Source organism: Carya illinoinensis, chromosome 14, assembly GCF_018687715.1.
Source record: "Carya illinoinensis cultivar Pawnee chromosome 14, C.illinoinensisPawnee_v1, whole genome shotgun sequence".
Classification (NCBI taxonomy): domain Eukaryota; kingdom Viridiplantae; phylum Streptophyta; class Magnoliopsida; order Fagales; family Juglandaceae; genus Carya; species Carya illinoinensis.
In genome coordinates, this window is record NC_056765.1 from 24,510,923 (window position 1) to 24,536,942 (window position 26,020).

The 26,020-nt window shown below is 35.1% G+C and overlaps 1 pseudogene; it reads right to left on the minus strand.

Moving 5' to 3' along the window:
* Positions 1–24,103: 24,103 nt before the first annotated feature.
* LOC122294971 lies at positions 24,104–25,733 on the minus strand (annotated as a pseudogene).
* Positions 25,734–26,020: the final 287 nt, after the last annotated feature.

A 26,020-nucleotide genomic window follows, 5' to 3' on the forward strand; every position in this document is an offset into this window, starting at 1 on the left:
TGCCCAACATATTCTATCAGAGATACTCAGATAATCAGAATGATTCCATCATGAGAATTTTAAAACACGTACCCTAGCAATCAGAATGATTACACTAGAAGTACCTAGTAATACTCTGACAATTAGAATGATTCCATCACGAGTATTTTAAAACACGTACCCTAACAATCAGAATGATTACACCAGGAGTGCTTGGTAATACTCTGACAATCAGAATGATTCCATCACGAGTATTTTAAATAAGATACCCTAACAATCAGAATGATTACGCTAAGAGTATCTGCATAACTGAACTTGAATGGCATTCTGACAATCAAAATGATTTCACCAAAAGTATCTCGTGTGCATTACAAGTGGAGATGCTCGGACAATCATAATGATTACATTGTGAGTATGTTAGACATAACTGACTTAAACGTAACTCGAAAGACATGACTTACTTGAGATGGAAACATTTCGTAACATAACCAAACATGTAACAGATATCATACTTAACATGACATACTTGTAATAGTGAATATTACATAATATGACATACATGTAATATATGGCATACTTAACTTGGCATACTTATAACATATAGCAATATATGACAGAATAGATTGTGTAATAGATAAATATTCATGACAGAATAAATCATGCATAATAGATAAACATGTAATGACATGGCATGACATGACATATATGGTAACATACATATAAAAACTGTAGTTTCCTTACCCATCACACATGTATAATAAACTAATAGTAAGTTAAGAGCTAACTTATTTGGATCGTCGCGTTCTACGAGAATAAAACGTAAAACATGAGGAACTATAAGAGGGTATTTTAAAAGTTAGAAATTTAATTACTAACAATTAGAAACATGAAAACAAGTTAACTTAGAGTAAAATTGTCATTTTTCCACATGTATTACCATTTTACCCTCTACATATGGAAAAATTACAATTTTACTTATAACTTAGGGATTTCACATCTTAACTCCAAAAATTTCTAAAATTTATATTCTTCATGTAAATTTTGTCCTAACTCAAATATCACTCAGAAAAATTTAAAACAAAACACAACTATGGAAAACACACTACGGTCGAAACATCCATAGGCCATTTCTCTTGATTTTTGTTGCAATTCCTTCCAACTTCAAAACTCATGCTTAATCCAAAATTTTGCAACAAGGATCTTCCTATCCTAAGTTTAAAACCATACTTAAAACATCCATTTAGAAAAAGCTAATAATTAACACCAAACGTTTTGTAAAAGGATCCAAACACTTGAATTACAAACTTTGACCCTAAATCAAAACATCTCCAAGAATTCTAAAAAAATAAAATCTTACTTCTAACATATTCATAACATCATCCTAACATCAACCATGATTTAAATCATCAAACTAAAGTCACCAAAATCACAAAATAACACTTGGAGTTTTTGGTTTTACACTTAGTCCAAAAACAGAAACTTTTTCCTCAACTAGCTTTGATAAATCTCTTGATCAATGGCTTAAGAAGGTGAGATCTCTGAAATAAAGCATCACATGGTTTAAAAATGTGTTGTAAAGAATATCCAACCATCAAACTTAAAATCATATGGCTAAAAATCAATAAAACATGGATATAATGCAAAAACATCAAATCTTAGGTCTAACCAAAATTCTCTTAAAAATAATACTAAATATCTTCAAAATAAGATCCTTACATGCAAATAAGAGACTTAGGATCATCATATAAAAATATAAAACCCTTTAGAGTACGATCAAATCTCGAAATATTCAAACTTTCTCTAAACAAAAACCGTTTTTCCACTTCCAGTTTTCAAGTTTCTAGATCTAAGAAAATCTATCATCAAAAACTTTAGTCATGAAAAAAAACTTCAATGAAAACTCATAAACACATGCTAATAACACTCCATAAAATTTTCGGATCAAGATATGTCCATTAGCTTGGTCAAAAACTCTCAAACATAACATACTCTCTAGTTTCACGACCAGAATGACCTTTCCCTAGTTAAGAATACTTTTAACCAAACAAATGATCATGTAATGAGACAAATAATATATCTACAAAAACTAGACTCCAAGAAGAACAATTTTTATGAAGGATTCATTGTGTGAAAATACTTACAAAAGGTCAAAAACCTCCACGCCAAAAGACCCAGAAATCTGTCTGAGAGAGCTCTTTTGGGTTTCTCTCTAAGAACGGGGTGAAGAAGTAATGAAAGGGAAGGAAGTGTGTCTTGCACGACTCAAGACTTCTGGAGGGGGAAGATATGGACTTGACTGACCCTTGATTGTAAGTGGCTATGTGACATAAAGTGGAGAATAGAGAGGGGCAAAGGACTGCCTGCAGAAGCTGTGAGGAATGAAGGTTGATTAGATGGATTCTCCTTCACATCAAGGCACTATTGGGTGCAGCCAAAGGCAGTGAATGGTCTGCCATGTGGGGGAGGAAAATTCTTCAAGAAGCTTTGCCAATGTGGCCAAATTCGTGGGCCTTGGTGGGCCTCAACCAAGTGGACTTCAATTTGGGGTTTAAAGGGGGTTTGGTTAGGGTTTGAGATACTATCAAGCCCAAATCCAATTTTTCTTGTCCCAATCAAATTTTCAAGGTTTAAAATGTTGGATAATGATGTCATAACAAGAATTTGAGAAATTAATAGCATGTGGAAGTAATTTAATCAAGTGATTAAATACAATGCTAGAAATTGGGTCAAAAAGGGTTTGAAGGCCAACTTTAGGGTTTGGGGAAACCGTTTAGGGATTCGGTTTCAACCAAAATTTTGGGGTTTCAATTAGATTCCAACCATTTAGGGTTTCACTAGGGTTGAAAACCTCTTTGATCTGACTCAAATTGGTTGATCAGATAAAAAAAAAGTTTTGCTTAAGTGGCATGATCTCACACCTTGATTTCCTTCACAAATCTACCTAATAGTTTATCTTTGTGCCAAATGTCTAATACTATTTACTATGTGTGGCTAAGATCTTGCCAAGTGTCCAAATAAAACTTCTCTAACCTAATTTGGACATTCCACACTGTGATTTTGAAAACACTGCACTTAGTATACTTATCGAGGTTACTATTCACTCCGAAAAAATGCATAATAAACTTAGTATTGAAAAATCCTAAAAATTCATATTAACATATAGTGAAAATCGTTTACCAAAACTTAACCCCGAAGTACCCCTAAAAATAATTTCACAATTTCGAACAAGCATTTCGTCCGAAATTATGAAAATTGGTTATTGCGCCATAAAATCCTAAATATTCAACTGAGTGTAGTGGCGCAGACCATAACGTATTTTGACACTTCTAACTACCTCAAATAATTAAAATCGCAATTCTGTCACTGTAGTGAGTAATAACACTGACTATGTCGACAGACTAAAACCTATACGATTGGTAGATGGGAAGGAAGAAAATTGGCTGTATTGACTCCAATAGTTCTCTGGCAATTCTCGATTGGTGTTCGGTTCACTTTGCCTACGTTTTTCTTCTGAGAGAAGAGAAAGAGAGAGAGTTGCAGAGGAGAAACTAATCGGGTAAGGTCTGGGGAAGAATATGACCCAATCTCGAAACAACATCGTTTCATACATATTTGTTTTTCATACGTTTTGAATAAAACGATGCCGTTCCAGTTTAACTTAAGTGGAATGGTTTCGTTTTGAGTAGGGTATTTTTTAAAAAAAAATAATTTTAATTGATTGGCTAGTTCAGTGGTTTTCCAAGGGAACCAGCATTGAACCGGTCGATATCGATTTTCATCAATTTCTGCCACTCTCTGACCTATTCCTTGTCGGTTTCGGCCGTTTTCTTACTCTAGCACCCGGTCTGTTTGGTTCCCGGCCGGATTAGACGGTTCTTGTACACCACTACTTTCATTAGAGGTTTTGAGATATTTAATCTTTACTCTGATCCCAATGAATTAACCTAATGCAACCTCCCCTCATTTCACGTCAATGTCTTCCACCATTCCTATATTGTCACAAATGAGTCTCGCCACCCTCTCATTCATAGCATATAGTGGAAGGTCATACATTCGAATCCAGAAAGTTGCCTACGTGATGGTAATCTTGTTGACCTGAAGCTCTCCCTCGAAATCTTTCATCAGCACAAGGTTCTTATCAAATGACCAAGGTCCTTCTCGTTGCACCCATTCCTTCTCTATGCAGTCCTCAAACTTTACCAATGACAATGTGGACCCCTGATCTTTAAAGGAAATCTTCTTCATTGGACGTCAAATCTTCTTCATGATTTGCTTAAAAGCTTCCTTATTGTAATGCTTATATGTAAGAAGTGAAACCATTGGGCACCTCTCTCCTCTGGTTTTGGAATTCTCAAACAATTTGTCATCAATGAATATCTTCTCTTTCCTCTTGTTCCTGTTCTGATAGTGAGAGACTTTTACAAAGCTAGTCTATGCTTCTTTCCATAATAAAACTACAACCACAGCATAAGAATCCCACGCATGGGAAAAGGAACCTCCACGCACGAAAGCAGGGCTAAAAGACCTTCACGAGAGCCAAAACCTCTCGAGTGGAAATTAAATAAATTCTCTCAACTTTTCAGTACTGAAAAAAGTGTTAAGGAAACAGCATAGCAGTGCTTATCATCTCAACATAGCAGTGCTTATCACCTTAAGTTGAAGTGTCCTAGTGTAACTCAATCAGTGAAGTAATTATCTACAGCAGCAGCACTTAGATCTTATCTAAGTTAGTTTCTATTGTAGGTAATCATTATCTGTAACAATATGTGCTTATTCCAAAGGTTGTTAGCAAAGCTTATCAAGTGTAAACTATACATATGTTGTAACACTATTTATACTCAATGAAAATACAAGGAATGTATTCCGCCAACTTTAATCTTTCTTTCATGGTACCAGAGCAAACCAAGGTTAACACCACTCATATTTCAATGGTAGAATCCAGCAAAGCTGCTGCAATTTCCACTCCCTCTTTTTCACTTCCTAACACTGCTCATCTTGCTCCTACCAAGCTTGATGATAGTAACTATCTCATCTGGATATGCCAATTTATGCCTATTCTTCGATCCAATGGGCTTATGGGCATTGTGATGGGTCTGAACCTCCTCCTCCCAAGTATCTTCCCAAAGATGAGAAGATCTCTAGCCAAGATATGCTGAATCCTGATTATTTAATCTGGGAGAAGAAAGACCAGTGCATACTTAGCTGGTTTATTGCTACCTTATTTGAAAAGGTAGTTCCTATTGTGTATGGACTTGATACTTCACGTCAAGTTTGGAGTGCATTAGCAAATAGATATGCATCTCCTTCATTATCTCGGGTGAATCACCTCAGGAGACAATTGCAGAATATGAAGTAGGGATCCAAAAATTGCACTGAATTTATTCAAGCTGCCAAAACTCTTGCTGATCAGCTTGCATTGGTAGGAAAACCAGTGGAAGATGAAGATTTAATTTCCTACATTATAGGAGGTTTACATCTTCAATACAACCCTTTCATTACTTCTTATTCCTTTGCTGCCAAAGATAATTGTATGACTCTTGAAGAATTCCAATCAGAGTTGCTCAGCTATGAGCAAATGCTTGAGCATCAAAATACTCCTGAAAGCACATCTTTTGCTTTGTACTCAAGCAAAGGTAGTCCTAAGCCAAGGTTTGGTTCAAATTTTTCTCACAAATTCTCATAAGGAGCAAAGAACTCAACTCCAAAGAAACACTATTCTGGCAGTTCTCAACAAGGTAAATCTTCTTATGTTCATTTTTCTAGTGATACTAATCGAACTCCTTGTCAAATATGTGGAAAGAACAATCATCAAGGACTAGACTACTTCCATCGTATGGACTTTGCCTTCCAAGGCAGACATCCACCCAAGGAACTTGCAGCCATGGTTTCTCAATCGAATTTCTTGCATGAAGATAATGAGGAATGACTTGCTGACAGTGGAGCCAACAACCATGTCACAACAAACTTGGAAAATCTGACCATTCAGCAACCATATCAAGGCAAAGAAGCAGTTGCTGTGGGAAATGGTAGTGGACTCTCAATCTCTCACATTGGCTCATCTTCTTTTGTAACCAAAAATTCCACTGTTAAACTCAAAAATATACTCCATTGTCTTGCTGTTTCAACCAATTTACTCTCTATAAATCGTTTCTGTAGAGATAATCGTTGTTGGTTTAAGCTAACTAATAAACACTTTGTTGTGAAGGACAAAATCACAGGGAAGATTCTGCTACAGGGGCCTAGTGAGGATGGACTCTATCCTGTGAAGCTGAAACAATTAGACATCAAAAAGACAAGATCACCTATGGCTATGACTGGAATCAAGACCACTACTTCCATTTGGCACAATCGATTGGGTCACCCTCATCATTCTTTGCTATAGCATGTAATCAAAAACCAGCATCTCCCAGTGTCTAAACTTGAGTCTAGTCAGTCCATTTGTGTCTCATGTCAGCTAGGAAATAATAAATAGCTTCCTTTTAAGTCTTCAAGTCATGTGACTACTGCTCCTTTAGAGATTGTCCATAGTGACATTTGGACTTCTCCTATTTTATCAATAAATGGTAGTAAATATTGCAATAATAGTGGATGATTTCACTCGTTATTCTTGGCTTATTCCTCTCAAACACAAATCAGAATTCTTCTCTAACTTTGTTCAGTTTAAGTGCATAATTGAAAATGAACTCTCCACCAAAATCAAATAGTTTCAAAGTGATGGAGGTGGAGAATACACTTCTCAATTGTTTATCAAATACCTTGCTGATAATGGGATTCACCATAGAATCACTTGCCCTCAAACATCCCAACAAAATGGGGTGGCTGAGCGCAAGCACCTACATATTCTTGAAACAGGCCTTGCATTGTTAGCTCAATCACATTTACCTTCCAAATACTGGCTTGATGCATTCCAAACTGCTATCTTTTTGATCAATAGGTTGCCCACACCAGTCCTTCAACATGATACTCCATACATCAAACTCTATCATCAAGAACCTGACTATACCTTCTTAAGAGTCTTTGGATGTGCCTGTTACCCTCTCTTGAGACCATACACAAAACACAAACTTCAATTTTGTAGTAAGCAGTATATTTTTATAGGGTACAGTCCAAACCAAAAGGGTTATAAGTGTCTTGATTTATCCAACAGTCGTATTTATGTATCAAGACATGTGGTGTTTGATGAAGAATTGTTTCCTGCACATGATCAATTCCACTCTACAGACTCTACTGCAGAGTCTTTCCCACAAAAATTTATTCTTCTAGACTTCTCTCAGTTTGTTTCTAACTCTATGCCTACTCAGTCATATGATTCTATAGATCATTCTCACTCCAATCTTGCCACTACTCCTCAAAATAGCTCTGCTGATTCATCTATCCCTATACCAGAAAACTTGAGTCCTACCTCCTCTGTCTTTCCTACTCTTGAGACAAATACAATTGATACTGCTCCTCTAATTCCAGAGACAGGTCCTGTAATTCCCATTCCATCCTCTTCCTCACATATGGTTACCAGATCCATGGCTGGGACCTTCAAGCCTAAGTCCTTCCTAGACTTCCAATTATATCATTCAGCCAAGTCCACCAAACATCCTCTTAAAGTACTAGTTATCACCTCACTTCCTCGAGAGCCTACTACTTTTTCTCAAGCAATTGCAGATCCCAAATGGTGTGCTGCTATGGAATGTGAGTACCAAGCCTTGCTTGATAATGGTACTTGGTCACTGTGTCCCAGGCCATCTAACAGAAATGTTATTCGAAACAAATGGGTCTATAAGCTAAAACATAAACCAGATGGATCTATTGAGAGGTACAAGGCAAGATTGGTGGCAAAGGGGTTTGAGCAGAGAGATGGTATTGATTTTTCTGAGACATTCAATCTTGTTATTAAGCCAGCAACCATACGTCTATTGCTTAGTCTTGCAGTTACATTTCAGTGGCCTATTAAGCAGTTAGATGTGTCTAATGCATTTCTGCATGGCCATTTAACTGAGGAGGTATATATGGAGCAGCCTATGGGTTTTACTAGTCCTCAACATCCAACCTATGTGTGTAAACTTCAAAAGGCACTTTATGGTCTAAAACAGGCCTCACGGGCTTGGTTTCATCGACTCACTCAAGCCTTGCTTAATCTAGGATTCACTGGTTCATTAGTTGATACTTCATAAATCTTCTATGCACATTTTTGTGTTGATTTATGTAGATGATATTATTATAACTGGCACACTCATTTGTAATTTACAAACTGAGTTTAAGCTGAAGGATCTTGGAGACCTTTCCTATTTCTTGGGAATACAGGTTTGTAGGGATAACACAGGGCTTCATCTCAGTCAAGCTAAGTATATAATTGATCTTTTAGATTGTGTTGACATGGTTGGTGCCAAACCATACTCAGCACCTTGTGTATCAGGGAGCAAATTGTCTAAATTTGATGGAGACCCTTTACCAGACCCAACTCTCTACAGACATATAATCGGAGCATTACAATATTGTACACTCACTAGGCCTAATATTTCTTATTCAGTGAATCAGCTATGTCAATTTCTAGCTTCTCCTACCACAACTCATTTCAAGGCAGCAAAAAGAGTACTACGAGATTTGAAAGGGACTCCAGACTATGGCTTATACTTTACAGCAGGCCCTATACAACTTCAAGCCTACTATGACTCTGATTGGGCAGGTGATCCTATTGATCGTAGATCTACCAGTGGCTATGGAGTATTTCTTGGTCCTAACTTAATCTCCTGGCAGGCTAAGAAGCAACCTGTTGTATCTAGATCTAGCACAGAAGCATAATATAGATCCATGGCAATAGTTACTGTAGAATTATATTGGCTAAGGATGTTATTCAAGGAACTTGAGGTTCCTCTGCTGTCATCTCCCTGCATTTGGTGTGATAATATTGGTGCACTTGCCTTAGCTTCAAATCCAATCTTCCATGCAAGAACCAAGCACATTGAAGTGGACTATCATTTTATTAGAGAGAAGATTTTACACAAGGACATTGTTACTGAACAAATTCCTACAGCTGAGCAATGTGCAAATATATTTACAAAGGGACTTTCATCTTCACGGTTCTTATTTCTTCAAGACAAACTCATGGTCATAGCTCCTCCCATGAGTTTGAGAGGGGCTGTTAAGGAAACAGCACAACAGTGCTTATCATCTCAACATAGCAGTGCTTATAACCTTAAGTTGAAGTGTCCTAGTGTAACTCAATCAGTTAAGTAGTTATCTACAATAGCAGCACTTAGATCTTATCTAAGTTAGTTTCTATCGTAGGTAATCATTATCTGTAACAATATGTGCTTATTCAAAAGGTTGTTAGCAAAGCTTATCAAGTGTAAACTATACGTATGTTGTAACACTATTTATACTTAATGAAAATACAAGGAATGTATTCCACCAACTTTAATCTTTCTTTCAAAAAGTACATATAAGCAACTAGTGGCGAAAACGAAAGTTGTCTTCCTGGTGGGCCTTGCTTGCGAGTGTCCTAAATCCTAAAGAATTAAAGAAGGCGTAGAGGCTAAGGAAGCCATTGCGTTTTATAAGTTTTGTGTCTCTCTATCTCTCTCCACTTCCAGGCTTGCAGTAGGACAAAATTCAGAAAATATGGGATATCTCTCGAACAAAATCGATAGGGACAAACTGAAACCAGGAGATCTCATTTACTCTTGGAGACATGGCTATATTTATGCCCACCATGGTCACACGCCTTCTCCTTCTTCTACTATTTTGTTTATTATGTTCACATTTTGTTTTTTACTCCATTTGTTTCATATACGAAGCTTATAGGATCTGCATTTTTATATGGGTATTTTATGTGCTGCTTCTTATATCTTTTTTTCCAGTCATCTTATCTTCTTGGGTTGAAACGTGACTATATATGTTCTATTTCCTTTTATTTTTCTTTTTTTGATCGTGCTTGTATGGTTGAATCAAGCTTAGAGTTTCCCGATTCTCATAATGGCCATTTGAAACTGGAATTACGTTTCTGGGACTCACCTCTTCTCCATTTCAGGAAAGATCAGAAAGGCAAACTTCTTGAGTGGAGAATCAAAACGAACGTCGTTCTTCTCTTATTTATTTCTTAATCACTACTGATATAGATGTTAAGTCCCGTTTGGATGTAAGAAGTGATTCATCTCATCTCATTATTATAATTTTTTAAAATTTTTATTTAAAATATAATAAATAATTAAATTTTTTCAAATATTAAATTAATATAAATAATATTAACAAATAATATTCAAACAATATTTTATTCAACTTTCATCCCAACTCACTATCCAAATAGTACATAAATGTGACTAATTTACATCATTGGGGTGCCTTTCTATATATGTTTATTGTTGTTGTAATTACGCAGTGAAATCTTATAAAAGCTCTACCAATTTACCTGCTATAAAATTTTGCATTTTTGGTATGAACAGTTTTTAAAATTGGATCTGATATTGGCATAATTTACTGTTCACTGCAACAAGGCACTTCATTTTTTTTTTAACCTCCTCCGGCTCCTTTGTGGATAGATCTTGAACTTAAACCATGCTCTCCCTCTCTCCATATGAGATTCACTTCATTGAAGTACTGAAGTTGCACATTTGGTTTTTATTTTTTGATTTTATCCTTTCAATTGTATGAGCTAGGGGCACTTGGAGTTGACCTCAAATTAACGTTTTAGTAGGATTAGAGTTGAAAAACCAGGATCAAGTTTATGGGATAGGATGTTGAGACCATAATCAGTGCTAAATCATCATTATCTAATTACTCTGGAGTTAAGATAAGGTCGTTATTTGCTCAGGATCGAATGCCTATGATTCTCTTTTCTTGGAAATTGTTTTCTATGAAAAGTAGTGGTTCATGGTTTGCTTGATGTATACGCTTTTTAATCTTTGCAATTTCAGCTAAAAACAACTATGGATCTCCACTCCCCCTCCCTTTTGTCCCTCAAGAGCCTCATTGCAAGGTAAGACATTGAGTTCATTAGAATATTCAAATAATCAGTATCATGGAACTGCTTTCCACGCTACAACAGATTCTGCTTTTTCCCATAGAGGTACTTCGTGGCAAAATGGAAATATTCCGTGGGAATTAAATAGGTTTTTTTTTTCTCCTCACAAAAACGTCCTATGGGTTTCTCGTTGGAAATAACTCGCCGAAAAAAGTATTATTTCCCAGAACAAACATGACTTGTGGGAATAAGTTCGTTTCTTGGCCAGTTCGGTGGAGGGAAAAAAATTTTGTGTTCGTGGGAAATACTGATTGGAGACCTTCTCCACCGTGGGAAAAGATCAGATGTATTTTCCATGATTGGGATGAGATAGGGATGTTTCCAAGACTAGCTCCTCTTATGTGGGTTGTTTGTTGGCATCATAATTTTGTATCAAATTAATGAGGAGGGGGAGTTGGTGTTGTTGTTGTTGTTTTTTTTTTTTTTTTAATATATATAACAATGCTTATTATGCCTTACATACGAGCCAAATAATGTGTCAAGTGTTCGATGGAGATGGCTAGTCTATGGAGTACACAGATTGGTGGCATGAACATAAACTGACACTATAGTTTATTTACAATTGAGGAGAAAGGGAGTTGATCTCTAATTGAAAAATGCCCATTATGCTTTACTAGTTGGATGTTTGTCTAGTTTCAATTAAAGCAGTGTAAGAGATTAGGAGATGGGACTTGGGAGTGTAACAATCTAGGGAACGCAAATTATCAGTGAAGAAAATATGTTCCTTTCCCCATGGCATTTTGTTTACACTATATATCTTACAATAGGATTGGAGCATCCTTTATGCTCTCTGAGATTTATGTGAATCAGATGTACAAGTACACTTTTTTTTCTTTCATTCTTTCTAATAAGTATGTGTAGGGAAAATACCTAAATAGGTGTTATCTTTGTATATATACCATCTTGTATACTTGGACTATGCCTAATCTTGTTAATACAATTGTTTACCTATAAAAGAAAAGTTTGTGTAGGGAAAATAACATGTGTTGGGTCAAGATTAAACTTTTAATTTGGTCTAATAATGATGCGATTCTATAATAAAATCAATAAATTTCAGATCCAAAAAAATGTGGGAAATAATTTAAAAAAATATTAAGCTTAAAACATGGTTTAAAGGTCATTAATCATGTGTAAATTGATTAATGTCCTAAACTCAAGCTAGAAGCTTAATTATGTTCAAATGGGGACCTTAGGGGCGTGGGGTACTTCTTGAGCTTGAGGGAAACCAATGGTATGATGTAAAAATGGAGGACAAGGCTTTTGGGCCTTGTTGGGCTTGTAGGGCTATTTGTGTAAAGCTCTTGGTTGTGGGCTTTCGGTGTGGTCAATAAGTGGACCTTATGTCCAGATTTGAGAGCTCATATATGGTCTCAAAGGTCTACCAAAATTGGGTCAAAATCGTATGTCTTTCTAAAGTTGGGCCAAAGGTCTCCACTATCACCAAGTTAGGCCCAAAGGCTTCATGCCTTCTTCATGTTTGGGCCTAATTTCTAAGGCCTTTCAAGAAAGGCCTAAGCTTCTTAAATCCACATAGGTCTTGGTTTATGGCATCTATTCTTAGCACATCACATCCTTAGTGATTAAGGCCCTAAACCCTATTGGGCTTACCTCTTAATCCATCCATACTTAGCCCTTATAGCTTAGCTCACTAAGGATGCCAAGTGTCATTCCCCTATTGGCCTCTTTGTAATTAATCCAAAATAAAATACTAGAGATCTTCCCATGATTTAAAATGTGATTCTCATGCTAAAATAATCTGAAATCGTATTTCCAACAATAACAACTTATACTAACTAAGATTAAGGGAGCTAATTGTTTAAGTCCTTATGAGTGTTTTAGCTGGGGTGTTACAAAATGAAAATTGTTTTATTACACCGTAAAATTCTAAATATTCACTTGACACTAATGGAAAAAATTGTTTCTTATTCTCATGGTCTTAAGTACCTTAAATAAATAAAATCTCATTTATAACATTCAAGTGGGTAAGAAAATGATTATCCTCACAAGTTAGAACTTGAGCGATTACGTGATTCATGAGACCTTTTTGAGTTTTTGACAACGTTCCTAAAACCAAAAGAAAATCTACTGAATTTATTGTGGGATGTTACACTTGACGTTGGACTTGAGCTGAACTAGAATGAAATGCTACTTTTCACTCATAGCATAACCTGTGAGGCCCACACCATTTTCTTCCAACCCTATTGGGACCTCAACAAAGAAATATCCGCCCTCATGAGTAGTGATATCAAAATGGTCCTCACCCTCCAAATTGAAAACTCCGGGCTCAAGCTTCTACACCTCAAAGACCTCAATCAAACTATCATTGGCTTCAACCATGGGAGACTCCCTAGAAAGAAGTGGTTGCCTGATTGGGCTGATCATTAAGGCTGACTCCATGGCTTTCTCCTAGCAACCCGAGGTCAAAGATATTCATTCATACAAATCTTGGCCTCGTAGGACAAGATGGAGGTAAAGCCAAAGGAGTTGCATGGGAGGTAGGGAGACCACTTGGAGTTGCACATCAAGCCATGTCTATTTGAGAACGCTTTTCTTCGACACTTGTAGAGGCCTATGTCAAGTGTCAATGTTGAAAAAGCTCTAGCCAAGGACTCACTAACAAAGGGAGGAGGAGGAACTTTGAATCTGGGTTTATTGCTCATGGGACCACCACATGGAGACTCCCAAGGGTGATTTTTTTGAAAAATTGATGGGGTATCTCTTGTTTGCCTCTTAGATAGGAGTGGAAATCTAGATGTGGAAGGCATGGAAATAGTCGTGGTCAACATGTGAAACTTTGGGTCCCCAAAGATGCCAATGAATGTCCTCTTTAAAAGAATCACAATAGATAAATGTCAATGTGGGTCCTCGTCCACCTAGAAGTTGATAAGATTGGCTTGAAAACATTCTTCAAACATTTATTGCTAAGCAAAAGGGCATGGAGGAGCACTAACCCCAAGTCGTTCAAATGAGAAACTTACCCTAGGGGACTTCACCCTAAAAAGACGATTGTCCTAGGTCTTAATGTGGGAGTATTGCAACTCTAATTCTATTAGCTTGTGCCCCTTGTGTGATAAAAAGTTGTAGATATGGCTACTCATTGACTTGGGGTGGTATAGGTAGACGAACTCTCATGTTGTAATGTTATCATTCGGGACCCGTTCCCATTCCAACACTTGTCTCCACAACACATTGTAGGCTATGAGGATATGCTAGACGTTAGTGTTAATTTGAACTAGACTAAGATTCAAAAAGTTCATAATCTCGGAACAAAAGGAAACCACAACCTAGAGTGGAACATCCCAACCATCTTGTCCCGCTCAATCTTATAAAAAATGCCCTAATTGGACGTTAGATGCTCTAGCTTAGTTTTTGACACATTAGAGTGCCAATCATTAGCTGTGAAGTTGATTATATCATCAAAGGAGGCGAAGCTTTATAAGGAGCAACAATTGATGCAATAACAATAGCCAAGAAGATGATGGATGATAGGACGAAGTGTAGAAGCATAAGAGGGTTTATGAGAACCCATTGCTATGAAGGAAATAGTGCTAGACGAAGAGCAATAAGGGATGGAAGTGGAAAGAAGAACAAGCTGCAAAAAGTAGAAAGAAAAGGATTGTGCGACAAAAAATGGAGAAATGAAAGGGGAAGAAGAGTGAGATTTTATACAAGAACGAAGATTGAGCCCATACTGATTGGATGTGGGAATTCAAAACAATGTGACGTGATGACAAATAGGAGGCTAAGGCATGGGCCCTGCCTAGGGAGAGTCTTAACCACCACCTAGAATGTTCCATAAGCAAATCTCAATAAGTTGGAATGTTAAAAGGCATGAATCTCAAAAGACAGGAATGTCAAGAAGCATGAGTCTCAATGGGTAGGAGTATTAGGAGATAGGCGAGATTCACATAGGTCACTTAGGCAAAGGCGAGGAGCCCACGATTGGGGAGGAAGGTACTAGTGAAGTATATGCTAGCAACATATATAGTGTGGGATACAAATTAGGGTAGAGACCCTGGAGATCGGCACATGTAATCTCGAAGAAGGGAGACGGGGGAATAGGTTAGCATTGATGGTGTAATGAAAACATGGAGCATTAGAGAATATAAGATTGGCTAATGAAGTTCTGAAGGAGGCATGTCGTGATGTGATACAAGGCTACTCAAAAGGGACATACCGAGACTGAGGAACATGCCATACATTAAATGAAACATCACGGCACCAATAGACATTAAATGTAATAGCCCATATGAGTGATAAGGACTGGTGATATATGAAATCTCACATTACTTGAGAATGATAAATTCTTACCTTTTATAACAATTCTAATGAGAATCCAATTGAGTCGTGCTATCTAAGACAGATTGGCCTGAGGAAGACGTTGGGAATTTAAGAATGGGACATTGTGATACCCTATATGATTGATAAGGAAAAATGGTGCATGAAATCCTACATTGCTTTGTAAGGAGAATTTTTTTACACCTTAAAATGTCTTTAATGTGGTTCCAACTGTATCATTGACTAGTTTTTTTAAAGTATAGGCCCATATGTGATTTGAGCTTTCATTAGGGTGTTACATTAAATGCGACCCACAAAAGCCACTCAAACATCTTAACTCACTACCATTAACAGATCAATTCAAATATTTTGAAATCACCTCAACACCCAAGCACATTAATCTAAGAAAGGGGTCGCATACTTCTTATCACTTTGAGTCTCATAACTTATGTTTCTTTCATAGCATCTTTAAGCATTTTAGACTCATACATGTGCACAATGCAACGGATCATCACAAATGGCAAACATTTCCTTCATAGGAAAAGAGACTGATAAATTATGTAAAATCGCCCTGCCCCCGAGTATAAATTGACCCAACAATTAGCGAAACAAAGGACAACTTTTTCTTTTGGGAATAGGGGACATCTTGCTTATAAGGTTTCACTGCTAATACAAAACCTACTTTCATTGCTATAATTTCAGCTTTTCGTAAAACATTGCTAAGAGAGATGGAGTGATTGCTCATTTTATAGTTCCTCATTAACATTTTGGGTTTCATTACTTTTGTTGGTAACAAATATGGCATAAAGTCAAGGATCTGTGAAGAGTTTCTCATGTCACTTAAAAAGTATTCTATGTTAATTATTTCAAACGTTTTGAAAATCATCATCGATCATTTAAGTCTTTAAGTCATGAAGTTTCTGACTATAGATTTATACAGGGGTAAAATTTCATTGTTCCATAAGCTAATTTATAGCATAAGTATGAGAGCCCTTTAATAAATAAATAAAAATATTTCGAAAATGGAAGATATGCTTGATGACAATTTTACTCATATATCAGGATGGTACAAACATGGAAAAGCCTTGATTGACAACTTTGACTCTCGCTTCCCAGATAAAGAGCAGCCTCAGCCACATCCTCTGGCTTGAGGACCCTACTTAGGCTGATTTGATTATACAGATGAAATTATCTTATTTTATATAATCATTATAATTTTTTTAAACTCTTATATAAAATATAATAAATAATTCAACTTTTTTCAAATCTTAAAATAAAATAAATATTTAAATAAGATTTTATTTAACTTTTAACTTTTATCTTATCTCATCTTAACTCATTTTATCTCATCTGTGTAATCAAATGATACTAAGTTGGAATAAATACGGTGAACTCCATCTTCATCAAGTTTAAAAAAAAAAAGAAAAAAAAAAAGCCCTTTGTCAATGGGACAGGATTCTTTCGATTTGATTTTATTAGAAATGGATGGTATCTATTTAGTATAAAATAAAGAATATTATATTAAATAAATTATTTGGGGTAGATTGAAGAATATTCAAGCCACGTTCATTTATAGCGTGATGATTCACGTTTATCATGCAATTTTAGATGCTTCCTCCCTCCACTACCATATTATTTAGTACACCTTCCTCTCAACTAACAATATAATAATACTAACTTCATAATCACTTGATCAAAAACATTTCATCATGACATAAATATTTTTCTCATCCTTTTATTATTAGCACTTAGAGAGGTAAGCGAGAGAAAATTTAAATTAATTATTAAGTAGTCTTGAAATATGAATAAGACGATATTAAAATATTATCATAAGATATTATATTATTTAAATGGAAAATACTAATTTGTCCCCTCATTTTGTCCTCTGAGTTTGACTGCATATGCATTTTAATTTTTTAATTTTTTAATGATTAAAGAAATGATTACTAGTGTATGTATGTATTTCTTTAAAATATTTAAATATATTTGAAAAATATTCAAAAGAAAAAAGAAAATAAAGTACAATTCCACTAAAAGCATGCTCAACATGAATAATTAGTGGGAGAGTGCATGCATGCTTGATTCCCTGTCATGTTGAACAAGCTGTGATAAAACAAATTAAACTTAAAACATATGTCGAATTCAAATGTCTCAATCTCAACATAAATATTAATATTGGTATTGTTGGAAATTTGGGCAGTAAAATGCATTTTTTTCACCTTCACTCAGAGTATTTATCTAACAACAGATCTGAAAATATTTTTCAATACATGACCAGTCAGGATTCAAAGGATATAATATATAGTGTCCAAAGGCATAAATAATGAGAATAACAAGGTATTCAACAATAATTAGGGTTAGGTTTTTCAATTGTTTATATGGTTCGAAACTATCTATGATCAGCTAATTTGCCGTTAAGAAAAATTAAGCTTTCCAAAAAAAAAAAAAAAGTAATGGAGGATTGGTAGAACTATAAACCCAAGCATCCTCCAATTACCTAAAGATTGTAGAATGGTCACACGACATAATAAGAAACACTCTAGCATGCATTAAATCATGCATGATTGGCCCAGCTGACGCCAGCAGGCATTGATCGAGTGCAATGCTGCCCAGATAAAATCCCCTTGATTAAAGGATTTTTGGGGTACTTTCTTCTGGTGGTGTGAGACTAAGCTGGTACAATCATCATCTTTCAGAAAGCTCTATTCTCTCTTGGAAAAGGTATCTAAGTTGTGGGTGTTTGGGTGTGTCTCTAGTTTATTTATGTAGTACACTCAATTATCGGATGAAAACGAACTCAAATCGATTGAAGACTTGTACGCTAGATTCACTCGTAGAACAATTAGAAAAACTAAGCCTGAGTTACGTTAATTTCTTCTCTTGTGTACAATTTTCATGAGTTCCTAGATTTTGCTTTTTGAGCGGCCGGTTTAAATTAGATATTTCATAATGCATGCTTTCACATGTCAAACATATCTATTTCTTTTTTCCTTTTATTTACGTACTTATTTTTCTTCATCTTTAAGCATTTTACTCTCATTTGCATGTGCACGATGCGACAGGTCATCACAAATGACAAACATTTTGTTCATAAAAGCAAAGGCTGAGAAATTATATGAAATTCCCCCCATTGTGAATTGACCCAGAAATCACAACTTGCTTCTAAGATTTCACTTGCTAACACAGAGATAAGATTTCATTGTTTTATAACCAAACTTTATATACAACTAATATGAGATAAAAAATTTCAAATATGATAGATGTAAAGGCAAAAATTGGCTAGGATTAGATAACTAAATGATAAGGTTTATCTTATCATTATTTGATTAAATTTGGATAAATGATAAGGTTTATATTATCATTATTTGATTAAATTTGGATAAATGTAAAATAAGTATTGATTTGTATCTAAACAATATTGAGTCTATCTAGAAGTTTTAGGAGTTGTTTAGATAAGGCCCTGAAGTCAAAATCGAGTTCTGATAGTTTTGCCCTTATCCAGAAGAAATCTGAAACAGAGTTTAGTATATATCAGAAGAAGTTATCACGAAATGTTAGCAGTCCGTCGGGACGCGTTTTCGCGTCTGTTGCTAACCGTCAGCAGAGTCCTACTGCAACTAGAATTCTTTTCAGACTTTCTATTTAAAGGGATTTGGTTTTGTATCTTCTCAAGGACTTCAAGCCACGAATTTTACAGAGGAGATTCTGAGCGTTTATGAGAGAAAATTCACTTGAGAATTTTCATGGGATTTTTCATATCTTCTTGAGTGTGATCGTGCTTTGAGTGTGAAGCAACATCGATTGGATTTCAGCCTCTGGAGTTCCAGAAGGGAAGTCAACATTTGAAGATCGCCAGAGGTTCTGGCTGCTACTGCAGTAGAAGACAAACGGGTCGTTTGTCTAGGCAAGTAAGAGAGTCGAATTGCAAAAGTTTTGTAATTGATTATTGCTTGTAATTGTTCTTCAAAAAATAAGATTGACTTTCCTGGGTTTGGCTGCCCTGTAGGGTTTTACCTTTAAAGAGTTCTTTAAAGGGTTTCCCTTCGTAACCAATCGTTGTGTTTTGCCAGTTTGATTATTTATTTTAAAGTATTTGATTCGTTTCATAATTTTAATAATTGAGATCTAACTTATTTGTTCAAGGAAATTGGTAGACAATTTCGTGGTTTTACAGGGGTACGTTGGGAATTTCAATTGGCATCAGAGCGTGGTTCACTCATTCTAGTGTGATCCGTGCCCTTGTAGATCATGTCGACGTCATTACACGTTCCACCATACTTCGATGGGGAAAACTATGCTTATTGGAAAGTTTGTATGAGGGCTTTTCTCAAGTCTTTAGATGAACGTGTATGGCATTTGGTTGAACGAGGATGGACTAAACCCGAGGCATCTATAGATACTTGGACAAAAGATGAAATCAACAATTGCAATTTGAATAGCAAAGGACTTAACGCTATTTTCATGGCGGTATCCTCCGAAGAATTTAAAAGAATCTCCATGTGTGAGATTGCTAAAGAAGCTTGGGATATTTTGGAGGTTACACATGAAGGCACAAGAATAGTAAAAAATTCGAAATTGCAAATGCTAACTTCAAAATTTGAAGAGATTAAAATGTTGGAAGACGAAAATTTTAATGATTTTTATGCTAAACTGAATGATATTGTGAATTCCAGGTTTAATCTTGGCGAGAAGGTGGAGGATTCAAGGATCGTGAGGAAGATTCTAAGGTCTTTACCTGAAAGATTTCGACTCAAAGTTACCGCTATTGAAGAAAGTAAAGATCTTGATGCAATAAAGGTAGAAGAATTGGTAGGTTCTTTACAAACGTATGAATCTTCGCTTCCTCAAGTAAGAAAAGGTAAGTCTATTGCTTTAAAAACTATAGAAGAAAATCAAGATGATTTTTCTGATGAAGAAAATTTTAACAATGAGGATATAGATCTTATAGTAAGAAAGTTCAGAAAATTCATGTTTAATAAAAAGTATAGTGGAAAGGAAAAAAGAGGTAAAGAATTTTCTGCAAAGAAAACTTATTTTGAAAAATGGAATAAAGATAAATCTGATAAAATAAAGTGTCATGAATGTTCTGGTTATGGTCATATAAGAATTGAATGTCCAAATTTCAAGAAAAGTAAAGGAAAAGTATTGAATGTCACACTTAGTGATAGTTCAGAATCTGAAACTTTAAGTTCATCATCTGATCATGACAATACTTTTGTGGCTTTTTCTACTGTTGTTAATGATTTTTCTGATATTGAGCTAACAAAATCTGAAAGTGATGATGACAATAGTGATTCGGAGGTTGCTCTAGTTGTGGATGATCATGAGTTGAGTTTACAAGAAGCTTACAATGATGTGTGTGAAGAAGTGATCAAATTAAAGAAACTCAACAAGAAGCTGTACAAGAAATTCACTAATATGGAGAGTGAGAAAAATAACTTGTCTGAGGCATTCAAAATTTCTGATATTGAAATAGCAAGATTAAGGGATCAAAAAATTGCATTAGAAAAGGAATTGGAAAAGGTTCAAGAAAAAACAGCAACATAGAAACTAGAAGAGATGTTGAGTTTTCAAAAATCTAGTTGTGATCGCACGGGTTTGGGGTATATGACTTCCCAAGGTATGGAACTTAAAGACTCATTATCCGCTGCCACCTCATCAAAAGATATCATTTTTGTTAAAGGAAGTCAAGATGAGGAAACTCCAAAGAAGGCCGTGTCTACAACTCATGTTTCAAGAGTCTCACATGATAGATCAATGACAAAGAAGCCCAACCAAGGTAAGTTTATTCCTACTTGTCATTATTGTGGTGTTATTGGTCATATAAGGCCAAATTGCTTTAACTTGAATAAAGTGAAGAAAAATGAATGTGAAAGAAATCCAAAAAGGAAAGGAAATAGTCTAGAGAATCAAATTTGTGATATGAGTCAACAAATCAATTTTTTAAATCTCAAAATTGGTGAAATAGCAGATTTTTGCTTTCAAAATAAAGAAAAGATCATACAAAGTGATGGTGATAAAAAGAATAGGCCAAAATTTAAAGCAAAATGGGTGGTCAAAGAGGATGTCATGTCACATTAATGGATAGGATTACTTGCATGTTCTTGCATCCGTTATATTATTGCATTAGCCTAGGACATGCATTTTATTTTTCTGTTTTGTTTTATATTTCTGTTTTTCAGTTTTAAATAAGAAAAATATAATATAAAAAAAAATTCTGATTTGGTTCAAAACTTTTCTTTAAGGAAAGTGCATGCTTGATATGTCAAAGTTTGAGCATTTGTGTTCTCACTTAATAAATTCCTGAACCTATGCATCTCTCTACTTTGTGCAATTCATTTTGTGCATACTAACCCTATGGATTATCTTGGCAAAGTTCATTTTCAATGCACAGTGAGAAACTTATATGTATGTTTTTTTTATATAATTAAAGTTCCCATCATTTAATGAGATGCTCATCAAAGAGGGAGTTCATGCCTTGAATTGACTAATACTAGTTGAACCTAGTACATCAATAAAGAGCTCTCCTCTTGCCAAACACAAAGAGTTGATCCATATAGAAAAAGTCGGTGTTAATTCATTGCGGAAAAAGACAAACACCCTACACGGATCTACTACCTTAAAGTTCTTATAGAAAAAATCCTTGCTCTAATCATTATGGAAAAAGATGAGCAACAAATATGAACACAAAAAGGGGGTGTACAAACTAGTGTTTAGAGGAGATGCTCATGCATCTAGGCCCTAACATAAAGTTTGACTTTTAAGGTGAAGCAACAAACTCTTGTGAGCATCTATAAAAAGGTATCTTTCATGAACAAAGGTATCAAAAAAAAAAAAAAAAGATATTGAAGAAAGGAGTTCATAAAAATGCTATGGTATAAGTATACTCACTCACACACTCACATGAACTTTGACATTGATGATCTTATGAGAAGTGAACATCCATAGTGATTGTTACAAATAAGAGGGTGTACTCTATTGAATTTGTTTTGTGAGTTACACTATATTTGAATTAAGGTGCATCTAGGCATGTTACTTGCCCTTTTGTTTTTTTTTATATAAAAAAAAATTAAAAAAAAATTCAATTGTTTTTTTTTGTTATATCTACTATATGCATGTATTGAGGACGTTTTTTGAGTGGGTTCTTGATCTTTGTCATTCGGTTTTCATGGTATGCCCACCAAGTATTTGTTTTTTTGTCTCAACCAAATTGTCTCAATCCTTTGTTCATTGCTTAACATACATTCATGCTCATACATCATGTGCATTTAATCCATGAAAAATTGAGACACATGGGAGTTGTTCATCATGTCTTCCTTAGTATTTTCATCTTGGCACACATAAGTGATATTTATTCTATTTTGTGTCTTGTCAGATTAGTGACAAAAAGGGAGAGTATTGGAAGAGCACATTGGAATATTTTGATATTATGAAATTTAGGGGGAGTTTGAGTAAGTGGGAGTTTAATGAATTTGCTGAAAATATAAAAAGGGGAGCAACAAAATATTGAGGGGGAGAACTATATACTCTAGGGGGAGAAGTAGAATACTGAGGGGGAGAACTAAGTATTGAACATGGTTATTGATGATGACTAGAACACTTTCTTTTTGTAGGTTTACATTACATCTAACCTTTGATTATTATTGGGACTAGTTTCAAAGAATGTTCTATGTCATTTCTTATCATTACTGTATTAAGATATTTTTCACGGGATCTTGGTCTGCTGGTTGTTTTTGTCTTAGGTACACACTACATTCATCAAGTTGGTTTTGTGACCGATCCACCAAAGGGAAGATTGTATATGCAAGACATTCATCAAGTTGGTTTTGTCACCAATCCGCCAAAGGGGGAGATTGTAAAGGTAAAAATTGGCTAAGATTAGATGACTAAATGATAAGGTTTATCTTATCATTATTTGATTAAATTTGGATAAATGATAAGGTTTATCTTATCATTATTTGATTAAATTTGAATGAATGTAAAATAAGTATTGATTTGTATCTAAACAATATTGAGTCTATCTAGAAGTTTTAAGAGTTGTTTAGATAAGGCCCTGAAGTCAAAATCGAGTTCTGATAGTTTTGCCCTTATCCAGAAGAAATCTGAAACAGAGTTTAGTATATATCAGAAGAAGTTATCACGAAATATTAGCAGTCCGTCGGGACGCGTTTTCGCGTCTGTTGCTAACCATCAGTAGAGTCCTACTGCAACTAGAACTCTTTTTAGACTTTCTATTTAAAGGGATTTGGTTTTGTATCTTCTCAAGGACTTCAAGCCACGAATTTTACAGAGGAGATTCTGAGCGTTTATGAGAGAAAATTCACTTGAGAATTTTCATGGGATTTTTCATATCTTCTTGAGTGTGATCGTGCTTTGAGTGTGAAGCAACATCGATTGGATTTCAGCCTCTGGAGTTCCAGAAGGGAAGTCAACATTTGAAGATCGCCAGAGGTTCTGGCTGCTACTGCAGTAGAAGACAAACGGGTCGTTTGTCTAGGCAAGTAAGAGAGTCGAATTGCAAAGGTTTTGTAATTGATTATTGCTTGTAATTGTTCTTCAAAAAATAAGATTGACTTTCCTGAGTTTGGCTGCCCCGTAGGGTTTTACCTTTAAAGAGTTCTTTAAAGGGTTTCCCTTTGTAACCAATCGTTGTATTTTGCAAGTTTGATTATTTATTTTAAAGTATTTGATTCGTTTCATAATTTTAATAATTGAGATCTAACTTATTTGTTCAAGGAAATTGGTAGACAATTTCGTGGTTTTACAGGGGTACGTTGGGAATTTGAATAGATTTGCTTGATTTACAAGAAAATAGCTTTTTACGTCACCTAAATTTATCGCAAAAAACATAAAATGGCTCTTTATTTCAATAATCGAGACGCATTTTATGTTTTTTGCAACTAATTTAACTGAGGCAAAAAGTTATTTTTCTTGTATATATATATATACTAGTACGTACGGATGTACAATTTCATTCATATATCAGGATGGTACAAACATGGAAAAGCCTGGATTGACAATGGTGAAGCCTCCATCTAGCAAAAGATTGTGTCCACTGACATACTTTGACTCGTCACTTCCCAAATAAAGAAGAGCTTCAGCCACATCCTCTGGTTTAAGGAGACTGCCTTTAAGGTTGGAATAAACACTGTAAACTCCATTGTCATCAAGTTTCAAGAAATCCTTTGCCAATGGTGTAGCAACTAGATAAGGCGATACACAATTCACACGAATGCCAAACTGTCCAAGTTCCACTGTTGTGTTTCTCATTAATCCCACCACGCCATGCTTGGAGCTCGTGTAGGCATGCGATGCAACTCCTCCTATAATAGAGCAAACACTAGCAGTTGTAATAATGCTACCATGGCGAGCCGGGACCATGACACGAGCTGCATGTTTGGTTCCAAGGAAGGCGCCAACTAGGTTAACACCAATTACTTCCTCAAACTCAGCCTTGGTGTTGTCAAGGATGTTTGGTTTGGCAACTCCAGCAACACCAGCATTGTTGATCATAATATCAAGCTTTCCAAACTTAGAAACAGCAAAATTAATTGTGTTTTCCACATCTGTTTCCTTGGTGACATCACAATGGACGAAGGATGTGGATTTAGAGTTTAGATCTTTGCAGACAGAATGACCCAGTCATCTTGGATGTCTGCAATAACAACCTTAGCTCCATGTTTGAAGAAGAGTCTTACTGCAGACTCTCCAATGCCACTCGCTCCACTAGTGATTACTGCCACTTTCCCTTCTAGCCTATGACAATAGGAAAAATATCCGAACGTGAGGATTTTAATTATCAGGAAAAGACGGCATTTTTCTATTATATTTTGTCACATCCACCAAGACTTTGGGGTTGTTTGGAAATTTAGATAAGAATAGAAATTCTCATTTTATTTCAAAATTTCTCAAAATTATATTTTTAAATATTACTCAAATAAAAAACAGTTTTCAATTTCAAATATTCAACTTTTTTATCAAATCATTATAACTTTTCTAAACTTTCAAACGAAACACAAAAAATAATACAACTTTTTTAAATTTCAAAACAAAAATAATATTAAAAAAATTATATTCAAATAATTTTTAGACTTTATAATATTTTATTTAATCTTTTTTGTCTTATTTTTCAAAGCTCAATAAAAAAATCTTAATTCAAATCATTTCATTACTATTCAAAAATTATTTTACTACTGTTCATAGAATCATTTTATCTCATTATCTAAAATATATGTCCGTAGAGTCACAAGACGATCATCTTCTTACAAACGTTAATGTAACACATAAATTCACTGTCGGAATAGCATAAAAGCAAAACAACTTGAAAGGAGAAAAACAGATCTAAGAGAAAGTTTCCTTAACATAATGTCTAATAGTCAAATTGTTAATACGATACAATTCTCATAGAATCTGAAAATTTTCCATACCTTCGGGCAGCCGCTGAGACTAAAGAAACACTTGTCATGGCTAGGGAAACGAAAATAGACCCGGCCTCAAAATTAGAGCTTCTCAAAGTAACTACTACCTTATATAGAGCTATTTCAATTATGGAAAATACTATTTTGCCGCTTGGGGTTGACCGCTCGGGTTAACCGCTGGGCAAAAAGATATATATATATTTTTTTATTTAGTGATTAAGAAAGTGATTTTAAATGTATTGGTGTATTTTTTTTACTTAATGATTAAGAAAGTGATTAAAAAATGTGAAATAAAAAAAAAAAATAATTTACATTGGGCGGTAACGCCCAGCAG